Here is a 12,855-nt window from a genome sequence, read left to right as displayed (position 1 = left end):
CAGGTGGTTGTTTATTATTTAAAGGGTAATTAGTAAAATGGAAATGCAATTTCACCATTCATAAAAAAAAAAGAGTTCCATATTTTGTGCTTTTATTTCTCCCTTTGAGTAACCTACAGAAATAAGAACAACAGTTATGTATTAAGGTTAAACGTAAAGAGCAAATTGCTCCCTACACCTGGCTCCATAGAGTAAATTCGTATAGATGTATGTGAAGTCTCTTATAACCATTTCAAACCCAATATCATGAGATTGGTCACGGTTCCCTTGTTAAGGAAGAGCATGAAAAGGTGATTCATTCAAAGCTTCTGCTAAAATGTTTGCTCAGTCGCACAATGGAGTGTGATGGAAAAATCACCTTTTCATGAGCATTTTAGCCTATCAGCCATGGCCTGCAGCAGGAAGAGAAAGAGGGAAGGTCAGTCAATTATGTGTGGTAATCATTGTAAGCATATTATCTGAGACACAGATGTCTTCCATGACCCTACACAGAACAGCTATTAACCCAATGGCAAAATAAAAATGGAGGAAAGAAGGAGGAAGTCCCAGAGGTAAAACAGATCTATTCAGCTAAGAATTGACAACACTCCCACTAAAGTTGAAGACATTTTTCCTTTTTCAGGAGGCTGTCTAACAAGCTGACCTCATGTCGGAGTATTTGCTGCTGGTTTGGCCTTACGTAATGTTTTGTCCATTCTAAAGGTTCGTTCATGTGAGACGAACTGATACGTCATGTGTAAATGAGCCAGACAAACTGATTTCTGACAGACTCAAAAAACAAAAAAAAAATAATATATATTTATATATATATATTTTAAAAGTGTTGGAATGTTACCAAACCTTGAAAAAAACAAGAGCAATTATTTTGATCACTGATTTGTGAATTAAATCCTTTAAAGAAGAAAATAAGCCACACATAATTAAAGAGACACAAGCATTCAAATATGTACTTAACATGCTTGTAAAATTAATAATGATTGAATATTGTACTTCATTTCAATGAAAAAAATTTGTATTTTATTATAATTTTTTTTGCTTTGTAATGACATTTTTGCTGGTTGCTTTTTTGCTGCTGTCTGGAAGGAGCTTGTGGAAGAAATAATGGAATCTTATCTGCCATCAAATTCTATGTTTCTATAGGATCAAATGAAGTTGATATTACCAAGGTTAAAAAAAAGGGCAGACTAGATGGGCCAAGTGGTTCTTATCTGCTGTCAAATTTTATGTTACATTTTTTTAGATTTTTCATACTGTAACTGATATACATTAAGATAAAGGGGCTGATTTTTGGTCGGACTTATTTTTTTCTAATGCACATGCATCTAAGTCGCACGGCGTATGTGTCCAGAGTCCGTGCGCACAGAGCAGCAGTTGCAATTGCGATGAACGGGAGATGCATGGTCTAAGAAATGTATTGGAAATGTGCTGGATGTACTTGGGCAGTGACTGGGAGCAGGGACAAATGCAGGATTCTCAGGGAGGGGTTTCCATTAAATATGTACACACACACACACACACACACACACACACACACACACACACACACACACACACACACACACACACACACACACACACACACTATATGTGGCGTAACAAGGGTATTTGGAGCCCAGGGCAAGTTTTTTTAACAGAGCATCCCCCCAAGTAGGTGGGCGTGATGGAGGCCCCCAGTAGTAGTCCTCCCTATGTAGTGCCCCCAGTAGCGCCCCTTATATTGTGCCCCCAGTAGTTGTTCCCCCCCTATGCAGTGCCCCTTATATAGTCCCCCCTATACAGTGCCCCAAGTGGTGGTCCCCCCTATGCAGTGCCCTTTATATTGTGCCCCAAGTAGTAGTCCCCCCTATGCAGTCACCCAGTAGTAGTCCCCCCTATACAATGCCCCCAGTAGTGGTCCCCCTATGCAGTGCCCCTTATATAGTGTCAGTGCCCCCAGTAGTGGTCCCCCCTTATATAGTGCCCCCCCAGCAGTGCCAGTGCCCCCAGTAGTGGTCTCCCCTTATATAGTACCCCCCAGCAGTGCCAGTGCCCCCAGTAGTGGTCCCCCCTATGCAGTACCCCTTATATAGTGCCAGTGCCCCCAGTAGTGGTCCCACTGTATATAGTGCCCCACAGCAGTTCCAGTGCCCCCAGTAGTGGTCCCCCCTTATATAGTGCCCCCCCAGCAGTGCCAGTGCCCCCAGTAGTGGTCCCCCTTGCAGTGCCCCTTATATAGTGCCCCCAGTAGTGCTTCCCCCCTAGCAGTACCCTTACATATATAATGACAAAGACACACAGACACACACAAAAACCCCCCCACTTATCTGTATCCCCGCTCCTGTGCCCGCCACCATCTGCTCCTCCACTCTCCCGGGCCGGCCCGCTTTGCAGTGGGAGCCAGACAGAAGGAGACACTGCCGGAGCCCGGCTCCGGCAGAGCCTCCCTCTGTCTAGCTCCCTCTGGGAGGGCTGTGACCATGGCACACTGCCGATTCAGCTGCCAGCTGGTATGAAAGCCACCTGACGCGGAAGTGCTGACATCTGAACAGGTAGCGGCCGGGTGGCCCAAGGATGGTGCAGAGATGGAGACAAGGCTGTCTCCATCTCCATCTCAAGGCTGTCTCCATCTCTGAAAAAAATTAAAATTGGTTGGTCAGGGGATGTTTCTGGGTTCTTAGAAACCCCCCCATCCGTGCGCTAGTGACTGGGAGGTGGTTTTGCGGACATACAGAGAGTCCATCTTATGAGCATGTAATGGGAGTGTCATGGGCTGATAGTAGTTGCATACACAGATGCAGAATCGTTCACATAGGAGGCCATATGCAGATAGTCTACACTTGCCATAGGGCTGGTGCAAGTTTTGATGGTGCGACTAAAGACGTACCAACCAGTATTTGATCATTTAAAGAAGCTCCAAATGGGTGTCTCAGCGCTTGCACAGGCAGACGCACGGATATACACCAGGGAAGGGCTTGTAGCATTATTTGCATTAAGTCGCATATGTAATGCACACACGAAAGCTGTAGCGTTTAACTCAGAATCAGGCCCATAATGTTAATAGTCTGAGGGTCTCATTTATCAACGAGTTTTATCATTCACAACGAGTGATAAAACTCATTGTGTATGATAAATAGTGCTACAGCCAATCAGCTCCCAACTGTCATTTTTCAAACAGATTGGCTGGAGCACCATTATCATACACAATGAGGTTTATCACTCATTGTGAATTATAAAACTTGTTGATAAATGAGGCCCTTAGGGGTCTATTTACTAAGCAGTGTTAAGGTGGGTACACACTATACAGATATATATGCAGATCGAGTGATTTGCAGATATATCTGCAGATGATGGTTGTTCATACACACTGAACAACCATCATCTGTGTCTGCCCGCAGGTCCCGGCGACCAGGGGGCATGTTCTGGCGGGTGGGGGCGTGTCCTGTCCCGCTCCCCGTGGCTGCCGCTGTGTGTGTATGGGCGGTTTGCAGACCGCTCGTACACACCTGCCGATGGACAGATATGTCAGCAGACATATCTGTCCATCAGCTCTGCAGCACAGCCAATGCGATATGTCGGTGAACGAGCATGAAGTCTCACACTGACACACACTAGGGTTATCTTTATCAGAAGCTAATTAACCTACCAGTTTGTTATTGATTGTGTGACACAAACAAGGGAAGAACATACAAACTTCTGGTCTGAACCTAAGCCATGTCTCCATCAATGCTAATCACTTTCAGTCACCATGCTGCCAATTTAGGACAAATGCCTGTGTCAGAGCAGGGCAGCACTGCGCCCTTTGCCACCCGTGCCCCCTGAACAAGTGACATTGTGGCATCATGTAGAGGGAGCGGAGCCACCAGCATAGGAAAGTACAGCACGACTCAGGGCGTTGTGGCTACACAAGCTGCAGGGTGCTTGCCGGAGCATCCAAAGAACGCTTTGGGCAGCTCTGCAATGGTGATGCTGTTACAGGGATCCTGCAAGCCAAATACAGGGGCCATGGGGCAGAATTGGTGTGTCCCCAGGGCCCTGTTCCCTAGGCAACAACATTGCTCGCACATCCCTAGTTACAGTCCTGACAAATGCTGGCAGAATTATTTGAGTAAGTAATGTGACAAAAACACTGCCCCAGGTTTTTAGCTTCCATCTGGTAGACAGAAGCTGATTAGCAGTATGATTGCCAGACCACCTGGGAGAGGATGATAAAGGGTATGTCAGTCTATGTAGTTAGTCTCTCTCTGCCTGTGGAACAGGTCAGAGGCCTGTTGAGAGACTCTGTGATTATTAGGTGCTGTGCTAAAACTTCTTTTTTTTGTGAGAAGAATATTAGGTCCTTCCACTCTGAGAGAGGGAATCATTTAGTTTAAATAGGTTATTAATTTTATGTAATTTATGACAAAGATCTGACCTACTTATTGCATTCAGTCTTCTTTTCCTTCATGTCACAAACTCATATTATGTCATTCAACCAATGTAGTAAAATGCCCCAAATCATTCCTCCCTAGGCAAACATTTTGGTTTGCCTAATGATAGCATCAGCCCTGGATATGAGCAGGCATATGGGAGGTAGTAGGAGCTACTATCATCATCATCATCATCATAATTTGTTTGTTTGTAGAGTGGCACAAAACTGTGCTGCACCAGACAGTCAGAGTTACAATTCATACAAAATAAAAAACAGAACAAGTACATACTGGCGGATGAAGGAGGTGCAGATGTGAGGCAGTTTGTAGGATCCCCAGCATAGAATAATGTGTGAGACTCCTGTCACACTGATACAGGAAAATTGTGGTGAAACATATCTCTCTATGGGTCATATTCTTTATGTTAATTATTGGGGTCTGAGCGGACCCCGATAATTAATAATCTAACCTGCGACAAGTGCTGGAGCAAAGAATTATTGCTCGAGAGCGGAGACAGCTGATCCAAAAATCAACTGTCTCCCTGAATGTTTTTACTGCTTTTTTCGGAGCAGTGAAACTTAGCTCTGCCGAGTCTGTCTTGGCAGTGCTAGTGTGCTTGCATGAGCTAGAGTTCACGCAGGCGCACAAAGCCCTGGCGTCCGGTGGAAGGAGCTGGACAGGAGCAGAGGGATCAGAAAGAAAGTAGCAGGTGTGCAGGAGCAGGAGTGCAGGAGCAAACGTCATCTGCAGATAATATTGTATTTTTGGAGTTTGATAAATTTAGGTCCCCATACTAGTAAATGGGGACAATGGGCCACATTGGGAGAGAAAGGTAAGCAGGATATATCTATGATACCTCCTGCATTACCTTTTTGATGAATGGCCCCAAACTTTAATTTCTCCAAAAGTAGGTGAAAATTTTAATTTTCACCTGGTTTTGTAGAAATTAAGTGATAATGAATGAAGATTATACTGTACATCTACTACTAAAACAAAAGGGGCAATGCGCTATGATCTCATCTGACTAGAATGATATGTGTTGCTCCACAATGTGATACACGATGAATGAATAAAAAAGAAAATGGTTTACCTCTAATAATAAAATACATACATCAACACATACAATACATTACACATGATACATATAACATAAAAATATTATAAATGGATGGAACTGTTACAATGCAGATCTGAATGTTGTATCAAAATCAGTGCTTGTATCGGAAAATAAATCTCCTGTAGAGCAAACAGGTTGATACAATTGAATGTAACAGATCAAATCAGTGGTGTCATTTCCATGGAATAAATTGATACTATCTCAGTTCTATTGCACACTGTTTTAAAATTACTGCATTCTCACACCTGAAAAGAGTATAAATAGTCCATATTGATAGACTTGAATTAGAAAGTCTTGTGCTGGCATCCCAGCATATACTGGCAGTATTAATAATATCAATTGGAGTTGAATGGCTCCTATTGAAAATTGCGTGTTCCTATGTGAGGATATCACTGTCTACACACTGGAATAGAAGTGGCAGACAAAGAGTTAACTTTCTCTCCGTGTGTTGGAAGGGAGAAAGTGTGTCTTACCGCTCACAGGATGGATGCAGCAGCGCTCACCGAAATCAATGCAATCACTGTGGGGAGATGAAAGTCGGCATGCCGTGGGATCAATAGCTCCGTTGTTGGCGGCTGTTCAATCAGCTTCAAAGTCCCGCTGGCAAATGTGTGTGGCAATGCTCTCCCAGATGGATGTGATCGCTGTGGGGAGCTAGATAATAGTGCTCTGTGAGACTGATGTCCACGCTGCCTGTGCGGTCAGCTCGGAAATTCTCCAGAGGTACAGGTGCAGGTGTGTGGTACACAGTGGAAGGACTGAACAGCAATGACGTCAACGTGTTTCGTCTCTTTGAACTAGAGACTTTTTCAAGACCTTGAAAAAGCCTCTAGTTCAAAGAAACGAAACGCGTTTCGTCTCTTTGAACTAGAGACTTTTCGTCTCTTTGAACTAGAGACGTCAACGCGTTTTGTCTCTTTGAACTAGAGACTTTTTCAAGACCTTGAAAAAGTCTCTAGTTCAAAGAGATGAAACGCGTTGACGTCATTGCCATTCAGTCCTTCCACTGCGTACCACACACCTGCACCTGTACCTCTGGAGAATTTCCGAGCTGACCGCACAGGCAGCGTGGACATCAGTCTCACGGAGCACTATTATCTAGCTCCCCACAGTGATCACATCCATCTGGGAGAGCATTGCCACACACATTTGCCAGCGGGACTTTGAAGCTGATTGAACAGCCACCAACAACGGAGCTATTGATCCCACGGCATGCTGACTTTCATCTCCCCACAGTGTTTGCATTGATTTGGGTGAGCGCTGCTGCATCCATCCTGTGAGCGGTAAGACACACTTTCTCCCTTCCAACACACGGAGAGAAAGTTAACTCTTTGTCTGCCACTTCAACTCCAGTGTGTAGACGGTGATATCCTCACATAGGAACACGCAATTTTCAATAGGAGCCATTCAACTCCAATTGATATTATTAATACTACCAGTATATGCTGGGATGCCAGCAGGAGACTTTCTAATTCAAGTCTATCAATATGGACTATTTATACTCTTTTCAGGTGTGAGAATGCAGTAATTTTAAAACAGTGTGCAATAGAACTGAGATAGTATCAATTTATTCCATGGAAATGACACCACTGATTTGATCTGTTACATTCAATTGTATCAACCTGTTTGCTCTACAGGAGATTTATTTTCCGATACAAGCACTGATTTTGATACAACATTCAGATCTGCATTGTAACAGTTCCATCCATTTATAATATTTTTATGTTATATGTATCATGTGTAATGTATTGTATGTGTTGATGTATGTATTTTATTATTAGAAGTAAACCATTTTCTTTTTTATTCATTCACCGTGTGTCACATTGTGGAGCAACACATATCATTCTAGTCAGATGAGATCATAGCGCATTGCCCCTTTTGTTTTAGTAGTATTTGTAGTGGGAGTTCACACAAAACTCCAAGCAGTTGCAGCTGATCCCTACTGACAGTTTTGTATCAACACCATTAGCGCCGAGAGTTGGGTAGTATTCTACCCTCTACTTTCTTCTTTCTTTCATTATACTGTACATCTAACTCTTTATTTCATTATTTAGTCTATGTATCAATAAAAGGGACCTCCGTACATTGGGGCAAATGTGTAGTTGGATGTAAATCCAACATGGAAGTGCAATATGTGTTTTTTCATATTGCATATATACAGTATGTGCATACTGTATGTATTCAAATGCACATGAGAGAATGTCTCACTCTGTATAACCTAGCCTGGCATTGGGAAAATGGGTTCCATCAAAATTGCAATAGCCAGGGCTGGTGGCAGTATGGCAGAGGTCTCCCCTGCAATAGCAACAACTAGCCCTAAACTGCGATATAAATAAAATAAAAATACCTATTCAGTTAAATAAATATAAGAAAGAAATACAGCACCACCTACAGCCTTGTTCACCATTATATTGCTCATATTAGCCCGGGGGATGTGGGCTCTTTTTGGTCTATGTAGGCATCTATGGCTTGTGGAGGCCGGGCAGAAGTAAATAAACCAGCAGCTTTCCACTCCTGTGGAGTTTCTCCATGATCTATTATCAGACAACGGGGAATCCCCACAGTAATACATTATAGCCAATCCTGTTAGCATAGCATAAGCTATTAGTGTACAGTATTTTAATTTATTAGTGTACACTATTAAAAATTCACATTTGACATAATATGCAATCACAGGTTTCTTAAAACACCAGATTTTCATATTATGCAAATCGTGTTTATTTTTAATTGGCTTAGTTTATCCTAAATCATTGGTATAAATTATGTTGGATGCTACATGAGCCCCATTTTGTTTTATTATCCCCTAATTCCAAAAATGATAATGTGAACATTTTGCCAAGTGCTTTTCACCACACACATGGGGACCTGACTGTCCTATCTCCAGCATGCTTTTTAGCACACAAAAGGCGGAACTGGCTGTTCAATCCACCAAGTATTTTCCATCATGCACATGGGGACCTGGTTGCCCGATCTTCTGAGTGCTTTCCACCAGGCACATGGAGACCTGGCTGTCCTATTTGCCAAGTGCTTTCCACCATGTACATGGGGACCTGGCTGTCCTATCTTCAGAGTGCTTTCCACCATACACATGGGGACCTGGGTACCCAATCTCCTGAGTGCTTTCTACCACGCCCATGGGGACCTGGCTGTCCAATTCCCAGAGTGCTTTCCACCATTTACATGGGGAAATGGCTATTCTGTCTCCTGAGTGCTTTCTACCACACACATAGGTTCCTGGCTGTCATATCTCTAGAGTGCTTTCCACCATGCACATGGGGAAATGGCTATCTTATCTCTTGAGTGCTTTCCACCACATATATGGGGAACAGAGTGTCAGATAAATTGTCCTTCTCCTGCCAGGCTCATATCTATCAAATAGTTTTCTGGCAAAAGTACAATTAGTATTTTTGTATATTTGTATTTTCCACGTTGATAAATTTGTGACTAATTAAAAGAGATAATAGAAAACCTGTTGTGCTTGATTTATTACCACCCAAAGGCTAGATAGTTATTATCCTATGAATTAACTGATTTATAAGAACAAAAAGAATCACCTTCCAAGTATAATTATCCCTTATTTATATAGCAGTAACATACTCCGCAGGGTTTTACAGAGAACATGTTTTAATCACGTGTGTCTCTGCATCAGTGAAACTTACAATCTAATTTGCCTTTCAGAGGTGGAAAAACATACTCACACCAAGGATAATATAGTAAAAAAGATTTGACAATGTTTTGTGCATGGTCCGAAATACTCAACAATAATCAGAAATACATCAATACTTTTGCCCTTTATTTTATTATGTTATTGTAGATACCAAAATATACATAAAATGAACAAAGGCAGATGTATGTATTTTTTCTCAATACAATGAAAAAATAGTATAGTAAAACTGTAGGTCTTAAACAGATTACACAACATATCTGATGAATAGAGATGTGTGCCGACCCTCGTGTTTTGGTTTTGGATCTGGATCTCCCCTGGTTTTGGATCTGAATCTGGTTTGGGAATTTTTTCCTTCGTGTTTTGTTTTTCGGTTTTGGTTTTAGATCTGGATTTTTTCTTAAAATATCATAAAAACAGCTAAATTCACATAAAATGGGCCTGTTTTTATTCCTACAGTATTATTAACCTCAATAATATTTATTTCCAGTCATTTCCAATCAATTTTGACCACCTCACAATATTATTTTTTTCATCTAGTTAAGGCCAAAAGGTTGCATCCAGCTAGCTGGCTGACTAAGCTAAGCGACACAGTGGGCGGCACTAACATGTCACAGTTCAGCTTCCAAGTTCCAACACGGATACAGTGTGTTATACATTGTGGGTTGGATACACCAATAGTGCACTTACTGTGACAGCAGTGTTGGCAGTGTGGGGTGCTGGCGGTGTCCTCAATGCGAGAGTGCCAGTGGTGTCCTCAATGCGGAAGTGCCATTAGTGTTGGCAGTGTGGCGGTGTTGGCAGAGTGGGGGCCCTGGCAGTGTCCTGAGAGCATAGTGCCGGCAGTGTCGGCAGAGCGGGGGTGCAAGCCATATCCTCAGTGCAGGACTGCTGACAGTGTCGGCTGTGCAGGGATGCCCGGGTGTGGGAGTAGCGGCAGTGCAGGGTCGCTGATGGAATCCACAATACGTGGAGCAGTAGTGCGGGGGTGCTGGCAGTGTCCTTAGTGCAGGGGTGCCAGCGGTATCCTCAGTGCATGTGTGCTGACAGTGTTGGCAGTGCAGGGGTGCCGGTGGTGTCCTCAGTGTGGGAGTGCCGGCAGTGTGGGGTCACTGACGGTGTCCATAGTGTGGGGGTGCTTGCAGTGTCCTTAGTGCAGGGTGCCGGTGGTGTTGGCAAAGCAGGGATGCCAGTGGTGTCCTCAGTGCATGTGTGCTGACAGTGTCGGCAGTGCAGGAGTGCCAGTGGTGTCCTCAGCATGGGAGTGCCGGCAGCGCGTGGTCACTGATGATGTTTTCAGTATGTGAGGCAGTAGTGCTGGCAGTGTCCTTAGTGCAGGGTGCCGGTGGTGTCGGCAAAGCAGGGGTGCCAGCGGTATCCTCAGTGCAAGTGTGCTGACAGTGTCGGCAGTGCAGGGATGCCGGTGGTATCCTCAGTGTGGGAGTGCCGGCAGTGTTGGCAGTGTGGGGTCGCTGACAGTGTCCTCAGTACGTCGGGCAGCAGTGCATGGGGTGCCGGCAGTGTCCTCAGTGCAGGGTGCTGGTGGTGCTGACGGTGTTGGCAGAACAGGAGTGCCAGTGATGTCCTCAGTGTGGGGGTCCAGATGGTGTTGGCAGTGCATGGCTGCTGGTGGTGTCCAGCAGTGTTGGCAGCATGGTTGTTGGCAGTGGGGGATGCTGTCAGTGGGGGTTGGCAGCAGGAGGAGGTGCCGATTGTTTCGGCAGTGGGGGTGCCAGCAGTGTCAGGCAGTGGGGCATGGGTGGCATCTTTCGCTTCCTGTGTACATATTCAATGGGATTAACGCTAATTGGCTGAGAGCCATGAGAGACGGCTCTCTCAGCCAATGAGCGTTAAGCCTGCTCAAAACAAAACCTCGCAATCCAACAGTGGATCGCGAGGTTTTGCCTTGGGAGAAGGTTCCAGGGCAGGCAGGGAGATCTGAGTTTGGCTTGGATTGCCCCGGATCCCTGAAATTCAGGTAGGTTCAGTTCTCTGAGAACTGAACCCGCTCATCCCTACTGATGAACAATGTTTGCCTTAGAAGCAGCTCCCCCTAAGGGAGTGATTTATTTATGTTTGCTACTCTTTCATAATGTCTGGCAGACTCCTAAATGTTGGGACTCCCTGGAGAGAAGTCATCCTCCCCATATCCTGTTCAATTCCTTGTGAAACAGGTAACACAGAGGTGTGATGACACTAATCTCAATGAATCATTTCACTGTGGCCCTGCCCACACTGCACAATGCTGGGAGTCACTTTATTACATTGCGGGGGGTTGTGTTGTTTCATGATAACTATCAGTCAACTGCAACAAAACACAAACAAATGCAACAATTGTAACAGTCCCAATATGGGTGATGCCTCACAGTCTCACAACTGCTTTTAATCAGAAAACTGGGTACATCTTCCCAACAGAAACAGACTTACAAAGAAAGGGAAAGAGCGCTGTAGGATTGGGAGGTGGCTACAACTTACGCAATTCTATTTTGTAAAATTTATAAATTTACTACACAATAAACAAAATCACAAACCAAAAATACATCCCCAGGTATATAAAATCTGAATAAGATAATATCACGTGTTAATACACATGGATAAGTAAATATCAATTTAACCATCGGTAGTAAACAGATTTCTATTACGTTAATTTCCCAAAGATAAATGGCTTCTTCAGTGGTTGGTGTATAAAGGTTAATGGTCATGATGTAACCAATGAAGTGAGGCCATAGCCTGTTAGCTCATACCCTTAATTAAACTACAGGAAAAGCAGCTAGAGAAGCTGAAGGAGGAGAAGAAACTAAGTGGTTCTGCTAAGTATGTTTGACGTGTAGATCAAGTTCTTTATTTACATCACCAGGAGCAAAGGGTGTGCAACAACTTGCAATTTGAGCACTACATTTTGGCAACCATATTTGATTCTAGGTTTAAGTACTATGTATTGTCTTTCTTTTCAAATTCAGCAGAGGATGCAGTAGCTATCGCTGCTGCTAACATTTTAGCAGCTGCGATAGCTGTAATATGGTAATACAGCAGGAGACATCACATCTCCTGCATGCATTACTTATTGGAATGCAGCATTGGATAATCTGCTATCCCATCAGCTGACTGAGTGACCCATGGGGTCACGCAAGCCGGCAGCAGCAGATAGAACAAAGAGGTCAGGAAATCTCTGTCAACTATGGAGATCCAGGCCAATGGTGGCGACACGCCTCTGTTTTGGAAAATAGAGGCCATAGCCATCCCCTCCCTGCCCCCAAAATGGCAGCAGCTTGTCAATCACTGTATACGATCACGCAGGACTCATTCTGCATATGCACAGATTCCTGACTATTGAGAATATGCATTCAGCATTGCACATAAGTACAATGCTGACAATGCCCACAGTTCTTAAGAGATGCAAAGAGCTCCTTGTCATCTTAAGTGGCACATGACACGTCTCCTGCTTCAGTTTCTCCTGCAAATAATACTGCCATGAAAAATGTCCTTTTCAAAGAGATCCACTGATGATGATGAGTCAACACAGTGCACCAGTGTGACATCTGGTGAGGCTTAAAAGAAATGCCCACATATAATGACACCTCTAAGGTGACTATCTGATACAGTAAACATCAATAGAATGGTGGAAAATTATTTAAAGATAATGTAAAAATTAGCATCTCATACAGTTTGACTCCTGGGAGGATAAAAAT

General features: G+C 43.8%; 1 pseudogene; it reads left to right on the top strand.

Annotated features, from left to right (window-relative positions):
- LOC148518224 (uncharacterized) overlaps positions 1 to 6,429 on the top strand; it is an 81,413-nt pseudogene extending 74,984 nt beyond the window's left edge.
- Positions 6,430 to 12,855: the final 6,426 nt, after the last annotated feature.

The sequence above is a fragment of the Taudactylus pleione genome, unplaced genomic scaffold, assembly GCF_031769625.1.
Source record: "Taudactylus pleione unplaced genomic scaffold, aTauple2 ptg000201l, whole genome shotgun sequence".
NCBI lineage: Eukaryota > Metazoa > Chordata > Amphibia > Anura > Myobatrachidae > Taudactylus > Taudactylus pleione.
The sequence above is the reverse complement of the archived record's forward strand: the minus strand, read 5'-3'. Positions and strand labels throughout refer to the sequence as shown.